This window comes from Danio rerio, chromosome 14 (assembly GCF_049306965.1).
Source record: "Danio rerio strain Tuebingen ecotype United States chromosome 14, GRCz12tu, whole genome shotgun sequence".
Lineage (NCBI taxonomy): Eukaryota > Metazoa > Chordata > Actinopteri > Cypriniformes > Danionidae > Danio > Danio rerio.
In genome coordinates, this window is record NC_133189.1 from 51022270 (window position 1) to 51036790 (window position 14521).

At 36.5% G+C, this 14521-nt stretch overlaps 1 long non-coding RNA gene across 1 annotated transcript; it reads right to left on the reverse strand.

Annotated features, from left to right (window-relative positions):
* Positions 1-1308: 1308 nt before the first annotated feature.
* On the reverse strand, positions 1309-14520 carry LOC141377599 (uncharacterized). Its single transcript, XR_012389988.1, has 3 exons — positions 14399-14520; positions 4431-4572; positions 1309-3167 (listed from the first exon to the last, which is right to left on the reverse strand). It is a non-coding gene; the product is annotated as an uncharacterized lncRNA (long non-coding RNA).
* Position 14521: the final 1 nt, after the last annotated feature.

Sequence of the window (14521 nt, forward strand, 5' to 3'; positions counted from 1 at the left end):
CGTAAATTCTTAACTTTCAATCATTCATTTTCCTTCAGCTTTGTCCCTTTATTAATCAGGGGTCGCCACAGCAGAATGAACCGCCAACTTATGCAGCATGTTTTACGCAGCGAATGCACTTTCAGCTTCAACCCATCACTGGGAAACACCCATACACTCTCATTCACACACATACACTATGGACAATTTAGCTTACCCAATTCACCTATAGTGAATGTCTTTGGATTGTGGGGGAAACCGGAGCACCCGGAGGGAAAACCACGCCAACACAAGGAGACCATGCAAACTCCACACAGAAATGCCAGCTGACCCTGCCGAGGCTCGAACCAGTGACCTTCTTGGTAACGGATATCCATACAGCAATGGATATTAACCTGTATCCTGTCACATTTGCCGTGCAAAACAGTACAAAGTATGAAACGAATGCAACTCATCTGTGTGTCTGTATGCGTGCGTGAACTTTTGTAACGACATTATGTGCGAACGATCAAAAGGCTTAAATCGGTTCTAAGAGCCCACGCATTTAGGGGCCCCCACGAGATATTATTAGAGGGCCCCCACATTGTGTGTCTGTATGCGTGCATGAACTTTGTAACCACATTGTACGACAGTATCTTCACTTTAGTCTGTGTCTTCCAACCCCCCCACACACACACACTCTCTATACTTTCGTCCGCGTTACCACCCCCGCTCTTTACTTTCATCCGTGACACCCCCCAAAGTCCCCTCCCCCTGATTCATTTTCGTCCGCGGCCCCAGCCTCTTCACTTTCATCCGTGACAACCTACAACCCCCCCCTCCCTTAACCATGACTCCAACCACTCCCCCTAAGCACTTATGTCCTTCACACCATACACCCTCCCCAACCCCTGCTCTTACCTTTCGCCCGCGACACGCAATCCCCCCTCTTCTATTTCATCGGTGAAAGGTTGTCAGAGTGCCCGTGGTGGACAGTGGCACCCCTGATTACATCAAATAATCATTGTTAAAGTTCTTACTGTAGGACTTCTCACAAATGTTAAGTGACATCTGCTTCCTTCATGTTTGTCACTGTGCTGTTTATCTGACGCAGCTGAGGCAGAGACTAAGACACACTCTAAATGAGCAGCATTAAAGGCAGAGGCAACATAAACAATTGTGTTCAGAGCAGAATATTCTAATATTCTGAAAGCTATAATGAAAATCTGATGGGTGTTTTGAGCAAAAACCTTACAGACAAATTCTGGAAACGCACAAGGCTTATCTTAAATCTTGAAAAAGGTCAAATAAGTGCCCTTTTAACTTCCATAACTTTTTTTTTTTCATTTTAAATTTCTGGTATGCAATAAGGAGGAAGAATTTTAAAAGGAGGGTTACAGTTACTGGATTAATTATTGATTATTTATGGAGGCATTGCCAAATGCAAAACACACATATTTTTCTGTCAAGGTGAAGATTTTTCATTGACTTACGTTGTTTCAGAGCACTCACACACTCTCAATCACTCACACACACACAGTTATCTTTTTGGTGATATACAGTGCATCCGGAAAGTCTCCATAGCGCTTCACTTTTTCAACAATTTTTTTATGTTACAGCTTTATTCCAAAATGGATAAATTAATGTATTTCCTCAAAATTCTACACACAATACCCCATAATGACAATGTGAAAAAAGATTTTTTGAAATTGTTGCAAATTTATTAAAAATAAAAACCTGAAAAATCGTATGTACACCAGTATTGACAGCCTTTGCTGTGAAGCTCTGAATTGAGCTCAGGCAAATTCTGTTTCCTCTGATCATTCTTGACATGTTTCAGCAGCTTCATTGGAGTTCACCTGTGGTAAATTCAGTTGATTGGACATGATTTGAAAAGGCATACACCTGTCTATAGAAGGCCCCAGGGTTGACAGTGCATGTCAAAGCACAAACCAAGCATGAAGACAAAGGAATTGTCTGTAGACCTCCGAGACAGGATTGTCTCAAGGCACAAGGCTGGGGAAGGTTACAGAAACATTTCTGCTACTCTGAAAGTTCCAATAAACACAGTGGCCTCCATCATCCGTAAGTGGAAGATGTTTGGGACCATCAGGACTCTTCCTAGAGCTGGCTGGCCATCTAAGCTGAGTGATCAGGGAGAAGGGCCTTGGTCAGGGAGGTGATCAATAAGAGAGGAAAAGATGAACGCAGCATTTTCAGAGACATCCTGAATGAAAACCTGCTTCAGAGTGCTCTTGACAAAATATCAATGGAGTGGCTTCACAACAACTCAGTGAATGTCCTTGAGTGGCCCAGCCAGAGCCCAGACCTAAATCCTATTGAACATCTCTGGAGAGATCTGAAAATGGCTGTACACCATCGCTCCCCATCCAACCTGATAGAGCTTGAGAGGTACTGCAAAGAGGAATGGGCAAAAAACCCAAAGACAGGTGTGTTAAGCTTGTGCCATCATATTCAAAAAGACTTGAGGCTGTAATTACTCCCAAAGTATTGAGCAAAGACTGTAAATACTGATGTACTTGTGACAATCTGAAAACAATCTGCATTTTTACATGATCAAAATACTTCATTCTGTGTGAAAAAAAAATCCTCATAAGGTCATACTTTACTGGTCCTGCTGTATTGTGAGGACACACACACAAGGTACACCTACCCACACATGCACATACACTCATTGGCTTGGTCACACACACACACACACACACACACACACACACACACACACACACACACACACACACACACACACACACACACACACACACACACACACACAAAAAGGGGTGTGGGTGTGACTCAACAGCAGTAGGAGGGGGCACTGCTACGGAGAGCCTGCATTTTGCTGAGGACCAAAGAAAGACACACAGCTCGCCTCCTTGTAGATTATCAATAAACAGCGGCACCAGGGACAGCTGTCATGGATGAATCTCACACTGCCTGATCACAGGATTCCCAGAAGAGCTGCGATAGTATTGACTGCCACCGATGCCCTCCCCGAGGAGGTTTCTGGTGGAGTCCACCTCTCTGCCTCTGACAGCGGGATGGGGCTGGAACTTCAGTGTGTATTTGGGCATCTTCACGCTCCTGCTGCTTCTAATGGGACTTCTGCTGTGGGTGCTGCTCAAACAGCTGAGGAACTCAAACAGCATCCATCATCCGCACCGGGGATCCTGCAGGAGTCATGTCTTCTGACGGAGAAACATCATGGAGAGAATCATCAGATTCATATGCAACTCGGATTTCTGAACCAGCTGACTGAAAGGGATGAAACAGTGCAACTGGACTGTGTTGAGGATTTTTCAAGCTTTGCATTTTCTGTCTGTTTATTACACACTCCAAATTGGCTTTTGCTGCTTGTTTAAACGACTTATTAAAAATGAATTGAAACAACACAATTTCTAAGGTTTTTTTAGGACAACTTAAATGTTTATGTAAGAACCACTTAAATTTGTAAAATTAATAAGTTAATTTAATTGATTTGTGTTGGACAACACGTGTAGAACCAGGCATTATAGCAAGTCAGATGGTTTCTACACTCAAGAAATGTATATAAAATATTATATTCACACACTGCCGGACAAAAAGTTTGGGGTCAGTTTTCTTTTTTCATTTTTTTTTTTAGAAAATTATTCCAGTTATCAAGGCAGCATTTATTAAATGTTAAAAAAAATTATTAAATTGCTAAACATTTATTTAATTTTTAAATAACTGCTTTCTTATTGTATGTAGTTTCAAATGATACATATATGTTTACTCCAGTCATTATTGCTTTTATTACTATTACCATTAATAATAAAAATATATAATATAAATAATGATGGCGATAATAATAATAATAATAATAATAATAATATTTATAACAACAACAACAACAATAATAATAATAATAATGATAATAATAATAATAATAATAATAACAATACCAACAACAACAACAACAACAAAACAACAATAATAATTATAATTAATATTAAGAGTGCTTTCTAAAGGATCATGTGACTCTGAAGACTGGAGTAATGAATCTGAAAAAGTCATCATTAAAATCACTGGAATAAATTATTTAATTAAATTATGAACTACTTTTGAACAGTTATTTTACAGTGCAATAACATTTCACAGTGTGTACTGTATTTTTGATTAAATAAATGCAGCCTTGGTGAGCAGGAGAAACTTATTTTAAAACAATCGTACTGACCGCAAACTTTTAACCGGTAGTGTATATAAAAAATGCCAAATTAAACTATTTAAATTGTTATTAGGAAGTTAATCATCTTTATAATTACGTATTTATTATTTTACATATAAAGAAACCTCTTTGCTGTATTTTCCTTTTAAGAAACCTATTTTGTGTGAGCTTAATTGATATTTCTGTCTTTTTTTTTGGAGATCTCAAATGATTTTGGTCATCTTACATCCCCATGTTTGTAGCGAAACCTATTGAAATCACTTACGTTCCACAGCTGACCATGATGCTGCCGCCTCTGTCTGTGAATCCGTAACAGAACAGACTGGGAACGTCATCATCCATGATCTCCATCTTGTGGCCCTTTAATCTCCAACCTCATACAGGCAGATCTTGTGGTTCTTGGGGTCCTTCAGCAAAAAAAAAAAACAAAAAAAAAACTATATATCAATGCATTTTCCGAACAAAATCTAAAAGTAGGACATGATAAACCGTCTGCACACCATTCTGATGTAGATAATAGATATATTACTGCTTGTTCAAACTAATTATTTAAAACAAGCTGAAACACAATTCTGGAGATTGTTTTGGGACAAATTAATTGTTTATGTTAGGGTTGGGTCATTAGACGATGTCATCGTTAATGGCCCATAGACATCACGATGCTGACCCGGCATCGCGATCCTCCGCCCCACCCCCGTCGCAGCAGCATTCCGCTCACAAAAAACACACACACATCAGCCCCGTTTAAACACTAATACGTCTTAGTTTTAAAATTACATTTTGGAATGAAAAAAATCCATGTCCACACTGCCGTTTCATCTAGCATTTCTGAAAAGCCCTCTTTCCACACTATACCGCTGAAAACGCACATCACGTGACCACACACACACACACAATCATTCACTGCAGCAAATGTGCACCTCTGAGCTCCAGCAGTCAGCGGGTGCTTTGAGCACAAAACCCCAGAAAGCAGAGCATGTCGAACAGTTTATCAAGGATGTACCACTGGATCACGTCTCACTATAGTTGTTAAACGTGATATTTAATTTATCTTGTCTCCATCTAACGACTCTTTGGCTTTTTGAATCTATACACTGCTTTAATCTTTCGCTTTCACGCTTGTTCTTAGTGATTTCAGCAAAAACCTCAGACACTGTTGGTTGGTTGCTGTTGTTTGTGCACCTTTTTTTACCAACCAAGTTTGCCGACTCCATTATACCGACACAGTTCACTCTGCCTATTCATTCTAGAGTCCTGTGGTAAAAGTGCCAAAATTGGTCGACATCCCCCAATCCTATACGTTCAATCCGCAATCCAATCCATAAATTTGTTAACTTCATCGATTTGTGTTAAGACAGCATAAATGTATTGTGTGAAATCTTGCATTTTTTTAGCGTGACAAAATTCTGACATCAGTTCTTTGTAAAACAGATGCATAAAAAGTTCATTTATTAGGTTTAATAACACTGAATCGGCTTACATTAGCGTGTAGAAAGCCAATACTTCTTACCAAATAACATAAAAGATTAATTTCGAAATCAATCAATATTTCTGCTAACTAGTTTCTGAGTATGAATAGATTTTTTCTACTGCTTGTCTTCAGCACGCGAAGGGTCGTTTATGAATGAAAGAGTGAAATCAATCATGTTGCATATTGAGGAAATGTCTTGAAAGAAAAACGATTTTTCCATAACACAACCCTGAATTTTTGCAATTGCTAGTGAACAATGGGGACCTATTGCACTCAGCACTGTTTAATGTGCAAACATAGAGTTTGTGTTGTAAAATATGCTGATAACATTGTAAAAAGAAAGTGCCAATTTGTTTTTCACTGCAGCCCTTCCTTCTGTGTCCTTGCATTTCTTTCAGCAGTTGTTTATAGCTCTTTCTTGGCGGCCTGGGGTGCATAAATTAAACTTTCTCTGCATAAACATAAAAACAAAATAATAACCACATACAGAAACCCAAAAGTTCATTCCATGTTCACACCGAGATTATTTTATTAAACGTAAACTAAGACTATCTATTGAAAACTACCCAGCAGGCACAGAACATTAACATGATGTCAGATTGATGTTGCACCCCTATGACATCGCAACATTGCATTTTGTTTGGAAATGAAAATCGGGTTGACGTCAGAACCCAAAATGCAACCTAAATTAAACCAAATATCAGCATCTAATAATGTTACAGCTTAACGTTGTGTGGACGTTATCACTATAACGTCTATCAGACGTTGGATTTTGGTTGCCATATCCGCCGAATAAATTTTAGCATTTAATGTCAATGTGACTTTTGATCAGGGCTCGAAGTTGGATTTTGGTCACCTGACGTCACAACCTAAATCTAACCTAAAATTAACGTCTTATAACATTGCGTGCCTGCTGGGTAAGAATATATTGGAGGTAAAGCTTTTTCGTTTACAGAAATTAAACTAAAATTCACAATATATGTAAACCTTAAACTAAATAAATGAAAATAACTGAAATACAAAGACAATTATCAAAATATATAATAATTTTCAGAATTAATAAGCACTCAGTCTGTGGTGGAAAATCTGACCTGCAGCTGTTTATAAAGTACCTGTGGATGCGCTTTTACAGCCATATGCATGATTATATACATCAGATTATAGATTTTATATTATATAGAAAGATATTATACATATACACATAAAACACATTTTCTCTCTTTTTTCATTTGCCAAAAAAAAATGTAAATAAGACATGTTTAATTATATATATATCTTAAATACTAAGACATTTTTTTCTTCAAAAATTTTATTGTTATTCATTGCATTTGTATGGTTTTGGATTCGGTGCTTGTTCAAATTATTATTTTTATCACTTGCAGATCGGGTAAAGTAAGCTGCGCAAACACTAAAACAAAAACTGAACATTATGCAAAAAAAATAATAAAAAATCTAGACATTCATTAATTCACTCATTTTCCTTTGACTTTGACCCTTTATATTTTAGTTGTTGTCGCAGCTGAACAAACCGCCAACCGCCCTTCTAGAGGCAACCCAGTAAGGGAAACATCCATACACACTCATTCACACTCATACACTCTGGCCAATTTAGTTTATCCAATTCACCTATAGCACATGTCTTTGGACTGTGGGGGAAACCGGAGCACCCGGAGGAAACCCACGCCAACACAGGGAGAACATGCAAACTCCACACAGAACTGCCAACTGACCTAGCCGGGACTCAAACCAACAACCTTCTTGTTGTGAGACGACAGAACTAACCACTGTCATGTTGCCGATATACAACATATTAAACATATTAAATACACAATTATATCATACATATAAAACAAGTGCTCAATCTTTTTCATTTGCCAAAAAATTTAAATTAGGCATGTTTAACTACATATATATCTTTAATATTAAGTCGTTTTTTCCCGAATTCTTTGTAAATTTAACTTTTATTCATTGCATTTGTAGTGTTTTAGATTCAGTGCTTGTTCAGCTGATTATTTTATTTTTGTTTCTTGCACATCGGGTAAAGTCAGCTGCGCAAACACAACTTTGCTTGTTGACACGGCATATTCTGAATTAAAAACTGAACTAGAAACAAAAACTAAAAATAATAAACACAATTTAAATGGAAATGCCGATGCAGTGGCGCAGTAGGTAGTGCTGTTACCTCACAGCAAGAAGGTCTCTGGTTCAAGCTTCGTCTGGGTCAGAATTTGGCATCAACAACATGAAAGCATGGATCCATCCTACCTTGTATCAACAGTTCAGGCTGGTGATGGAGGTGGTGTAATGGTGTGAGGGATATTTTCATGGCACACTTTGGGCCCATTAGTACCAATTAAGCATCGTGTCAACCCCACAGCCTATCTGAGTATTGTTGCTGACCATGTCCATCTCTTTATGACCACAGTGTGCCCATCTTCTGATGGCTTGCTCCAGCAGGATAACACACCATGTCATAAAGCACGAATCATCTCAGACTGGTTTCTTGAACATGAAAATGAGTTCACTGTACTCAAATGGCCTCCACAGCCACCAGATCTCAATCCAATAAAGCCCCTTTGGGATGTGGTGGAACGGGAGATTCGCATTATGGATGTGCAGCTGACAAATCTGCAGCAACAGCATGATGCTATCACATCAATATGGAGCAAAATCTCTGAGAAATATTTCCAGTACCTTCGAATCTATTCCACAAAGAATTAAGGGAATTCTGAAGCCAAAAGGGGGTCCAACTCGGTACTAGTAAAGTGTACCTAATAAAGTGGCCAGTAAGCGTATAGAGTGTGATGAATTTAAACAAACAAATAAAGTTGAACATTACCAGTTTTATTTTTTTGTTTAAATTCAGCCAATATGGACATTATTTGCAACTATTTAACCTTTAAAAATGTAGTAAATCCAAAGAGTATTTTTGTAAGAGAAACATGTATACGTAATTTGCATGTGTTTGTTCATTCAGCTTAAAAAAAACACTCAGGGTGTTATTTTTATATTCTAATCAATTGAGTTCACTATCTACGACTCTGTTGTGTTTACTGGCTAAGCCGTGTGTTTATATGCATGAGGGAAGTGAAGAAATTAAATTCGCACCACACTGCTTGAGCATTTTAGTGACTTAAACAGCAGGGACCTTCTGTTTGATGAGGGATGTTTACATACTGCATACACTTAAGTGCAGTTCAGCCGTGCAGTAGTAATTGTAAAGTAATTATTAAAATTATATTAGCTTTCCCTTGAGCCCAAATAATCCAAGAGCATATATTATTTGCGCATCACCTTATATCTCTGAAATAAGGATTTGATTTGGACATGAGGAAATGTTGTGGAAATCCTATAAATAAAATAAGCATCTCATTAAAAGCCATTGACAAAGGCATAATTCTTTAAGGAAGGCCTCTAGGGTGTAAATCTGCGATATTGCCCATTATTCAGTATTGAGAGAGCAGCTCGGTGCTCTGGTTATTACTTCTGTCACAGCCTGATGCTGGTGTGATGAATAATATTCAGACTATTGATTATGTTTAATGCGGAGCGTGAAGACAGACTGATCATCTGATTTCCACGTTGCTCTTTAATCTGCACACGACAACAAATCAACACAACATCAGATGCTAGTATGACTTTGCAAAATAAATACATTAAACAAAATGATCATTTACAGTTGAAACCAGAAGTTTACATACACTGTGTAAAAAGGCACATTACCACTTAAAAAAAAAAAGTCAGATGTTAATGTGACTAAACATTTTCTCTTTTAAGCAAGTTAGAATTATCACATTTGTTTTTGTTATGCTTAATAGCAGAATAATTAGAGAGATATTTTTTAAGAAATCGTTATAACTTTTCTTGAAAGTCAAGTTTACATACAATAAGATTATTCTGCCTCTAAAAAAGCTCAGATGATGATGTCAACGTTTTGGAAGTTTCTGATTGGCTATTGACAACATTTGAGTTAATTGGAGGCACAACTGCAGAATAGTATTTAAGGAAAACCTCAAACACACTGCTTCTGTGTGTGACAACAAGTGAAAATCAACAAGCCAGAACCAACAAAAAAAGCCAGATTACAATTTGCTAAATTACACTGGGAAAAGATTAATTTTTGGACACATGTCCTGTGGTCTGATGGAACCAAGATTGAACTGTTTGGCCATAATGACCAGTGTTACATTTGTAGAACACAGGGGAAAGCTTACAAGCCTAGGAACACCATCCCAACTGTGAAGTATGGGGGCGGCAGCATCATGTTGTGAGGCTGTTTTGCTGCAGGAGGGACTGGTCCACTTCACAGCATAGATGGCATCATGAAGAAAGAACATTATGTAGAAATACTGAAGCTACATCTCAAGATATCAGCCAGGAAATTAAAACTTGGGCACAAATGGGTCTTCCAAACAGACCATGACCCTAAGCATACTGCCAAATTAGTTAAATGTGCTTTAGGGACAACAGAGTGAATGTTTTGGAGTGGCCATCACAAAGCCCTGATCTCAATCCTATAGAAAATTTGTGGGCAGAGTTGAAAAAGCTTGTGCGAGCAAGACAGCCAATAAATCTGACTCAGTTACACCAATTCTGTCAGGAGGAACAGGCCAAAAATCCTTTAAACTATTGTGAGAAGCTTGTGGAAGGATACCTAAAACATTTGACCAAAGTTATACAGTTTAAAAGCAAAGCTAAAAAATACCAAGGAAATGTAAACGTTTGACTGTCTAGAAATTAATAAAAAATTCTCAAAAAAAACATTCTCTGATTATTCTGGCATTTAGCCAATTTAGGTAATGATTTAGGTAATCCTAACGGACCTAAAATAGTAAACGTTTAGTACGATTTACCATCAGACATGTTTAAATGGTTATATTTCTTTTTTTAGATTGTATGTAAACTTCTGGTTTCAACTGTATATACAGTAAATGTTTAGCACGCCTGTGAAATTCTAATTATTCTTCAAATATTTCCCAAGTGCTGTTTAATTAGATTTTTTAAAAACACATTTTAAACACAATTTCTTTATTAATTATTTTCTAATAACTAATTTCTGTTGTCTTTGCCATGATGACAGTACATAATATTTCACTAGCTATTTTGCAAAATACTAGTATTCAAAGTACAGTTTAAGGAGTTAATTAGGGTAATTAGGCAGGTTAGAGTAATTATAAGCAGTGTTTTTTAGCTAATTCAGGGAAATCAATTCTTAAGGAGGCTAATAATACTGACCTTAAAATTGTTAAATAATTATAACAAAAAATACATTCTCCAGAAGAAAATATATCACAGGAAATACTGTGAGAATGTTCTTGCTTTAGTGGAGGATAATAATTTTGCCTTTAGCTCTTTGTTCATTATCAGGTTATAATTCCTACAAATTTAATTCATTAATTCATTCATTTGTTCGTTCGTTTGTTCGTTTGTTCGTTCGTTCGTTCGTTCGTTCGTTCTTTCATTCATTCATTCATTCATTCATTCATTCATTCATTCATTCATTCATTCATTCATTCATTCATTCATTCTCCTTCAGCTTAGTCTCTGATTTATCAGAGGTCACCACAGCGGAATGAATAACCAAACTTTAAGATGAAGAAATTTGGTGGCAGGGCTTTTAGTTGTACAGTACCAAAGTTATGTAATTCCCTGCCTTTGCACATTCGCCAGGTAGACTCGATTTCCAACTTTAAATCTCAGATAAAAAAGTTTTTGTTCAGGAGAGATTTGAATGATTTACTGGTTTAATAATATGCGGATTGTTATTTTTACTGCTTTTAGTGCTTTGAAAGGCGCCTATAAATAAAAGATATTAATATTATTATTAATGAAAAGTACATAATGCACCATAGCTTTTGGTTAGTGTGATTTCACCAGTATGGGTCAACATCTGTGTTGATCCTAGAACAACATTCAAATCAGCCAATCAGATTTAAGGGATACATTGACAGATTCTGTTAATAGGTTTACAGTTAGGGTTATAAATTTAACATTATCTGGAAACGTTACATCATTGTTATCCAACTACCCACTGAATTTGGGAATTCATTACAGTTAGGGTTAGGGTTCAGGGGTAGAAATAAGTAATATTAGTTTTGAACAACAATGATGTTCCTTGATCAACAAAACTGTTAATGCAGAATTGCATTATAGTCTTTGGTCATTAATCACAAACTTAATACAAACACAGTTCATGTAGTAGAAACGAAAATGTACTGTATATAGCTGATAGTAAAGTATTAATTAGGCTACAGTTTATCAGTTCAGTACAGTACACTATGCTGTAGCATTAATTTACAAAGTGTGGTAATTACTATGATATAAACAGAGCAATTCCATGCAAATGTCAACCTTGTCATGAATAAAATAAAGTTTTCACCAAAGCAGCGTAACTTTTTCTAGGTTTTTTGTGTAGGCTTGTTTTTTACAGTACTATAAAATACTCAAAAATGCCTGTCAATGTTTTCAAACAATTATATTTGATCTAACAAAGTCAGACAAGTGGCACAACGAATCCATAACGATCCATAATGAAGCTTTTTGCTCATAAATGCAAAAAACGTCAAATAAAATCAGTAATTTTTGTTCTATAGTGAGCCTGTACCTTTATCATTTTGATAAGCATTATTTCTTTTGTGTTGTGTAGTTTAATTCACAGACGTTCTACAAAGTAAGTCGTATACTGTAATTCTGTAAACTGTCACATTCATAACGCATGTTTAGTTTCCTCATTTAAAATATAAAAATGTTTACAGATTGAAATTTTTCTACAGATGATTATTTTTTTTGCAGTCATAGAAAAACAAGGAACAGACAGACAAACCCATCAAGAAACAATCTGTGCAAAATGTAAGATAAAGCATGAAACAAGGGAAAATGGTGACAAACAAGACATATATGACCTACAAAAAGGCACAGCAAGATATGAAGAGAGAGAGAGAGAGAGAGAGAGAGAGAGAGAGAGAGAGAGAGAGAATCTTCAAATCTTACAAATCGTACAAATCTTCAGAAATTAAACAGCACTAATAGCCTTTATGGTGTTTTAGAAAAAAAAAGTCTGGATCCCACAATATTTGCAGAGTTCCCTGAAGTGGTATATCTAATTCTTTCCCAATGTAAAGTGGGGGTGAGTCCAAGAAGCCAGTCGGGAAAAAAAAGAGGCCTAACATGTTTCTTCCAGAAACAAAGCATAACTTTTTTTTAGCTATGATCACCCCATACTGAACAGCCCACAATTTCTCTGGCCCAGCTCTGGCCCATACAATCAGCTTTTGCTTGGCCCACATGCCACAATGAATTACAGTACATGACTGGACCAAATCTGGATGCCAGACAATGACCAAAACATGCATCATATCAAGCTCAGCCAAGTTAATAACCCATATCTGGGCAAGATAAAATAGTGCATCACAACTGCAATAAAATTGATTAACCCATGAAGCATTTTTTCTCTAAGGGACTAATTGGATTTGACCTTATTTTCAACCTTTATTCGAAAATAATAAAAGTGTATTTTAAATGGGGGTCAAGATAGGCCAAACATCCATGGCTCACACATCAATTATTAACATCTGGGCCAAATACTACATTTTACATTTGGCCCAAGTATTGTGTGCAGCCTTAAAGACAGTGCCATCTCTGCCAAACCCAGGCCATGTTTGGCCCAAATGCTGTATTCCAGTGCCGGATGAATGCCTGCTGTGCCAGCTTTATGCTAATTCTGGGCCAGAATTATTTGCTACCTGGGAGGTAACTGTACATTTCGGTTGAGAGTCTCAAGAAAATCTGACCAGCCAAAAATGGCTGTCAGGGTCAGGGATTAAAGCATGATCATAAACCTTATCAAAGAACTGAAATATTTCTAACCAAAAAATCTGAATTTGAACACAGAACCAAAAAATGTGCTAAGGTAGCTCTGTGTTGTGTTATTTTGGAAAACATAAACAGATGTTTCAAGATAATGCTAGCATATACTTTCTATGTGAACTGATGTTATAAGTTTTTACTGTCACATCCATACACTGGAATTGCTCTACACATATTGTTCAATAACAATATATATATGTATGTATGTATGTATTTATGTATGTATGTATGTATGTATGTGTATATATATATATATATAACTCAGTCCACATATAATCTTGCACAAACTCACTGAGCCTTGTCAGATATACAGTGAATGATATACAAAATCATAAAAATAGACAAAAATAAAAATACAATGTACAAAATAACTTAACAAAAACAAAAAAACAACAACATACCATGCAGACATCAAACAGAAAATCTTTAGGGGTTAAATAAAACCATATTTTAGAAACAAATCATATAATTTTTTAGGCTTCTCACCTTTCATTATTTTTAAAGCTTCTAGATATGTGGCAAACTCTTTTTTAAACACAATCAATTGAGGAGCTGTTTTCATAATTTTTTTTGCATTAGTGGATGAAGAATTTAAGTAAAATGAGTAAACAGTTTGCAGTTAAGTCATCATCTTTGCTGTCCAAATGTACACCAAATGTCACAATGTCCCAACAAATAGAAGGAAACGTTTCAATAACAGTATGATATTACTATAGTATTTCCTCATGTGGGATTTGTCCAAACGTGGCTCTACACTGACCACATGTGGACGTTCGGTGTTTTGCTGCAAAATAGATTCAAACGGACTTACTTCGCAACATCTTCCATTTCTTTATCTATTGCATATATTAACAGTGCTAACACGCTTATTTACGACCTTATATGCAGATACTTACGTATTTACTAACCCGCTCACATCTCCTCCCAAAGTTCAGACTTGTTTGTTCTCCCGATATGATTGACAGCTGATTTTGTGGGCGTGGCCAACATTTAAGTACAACTCCTCGCTGATGTGAGTG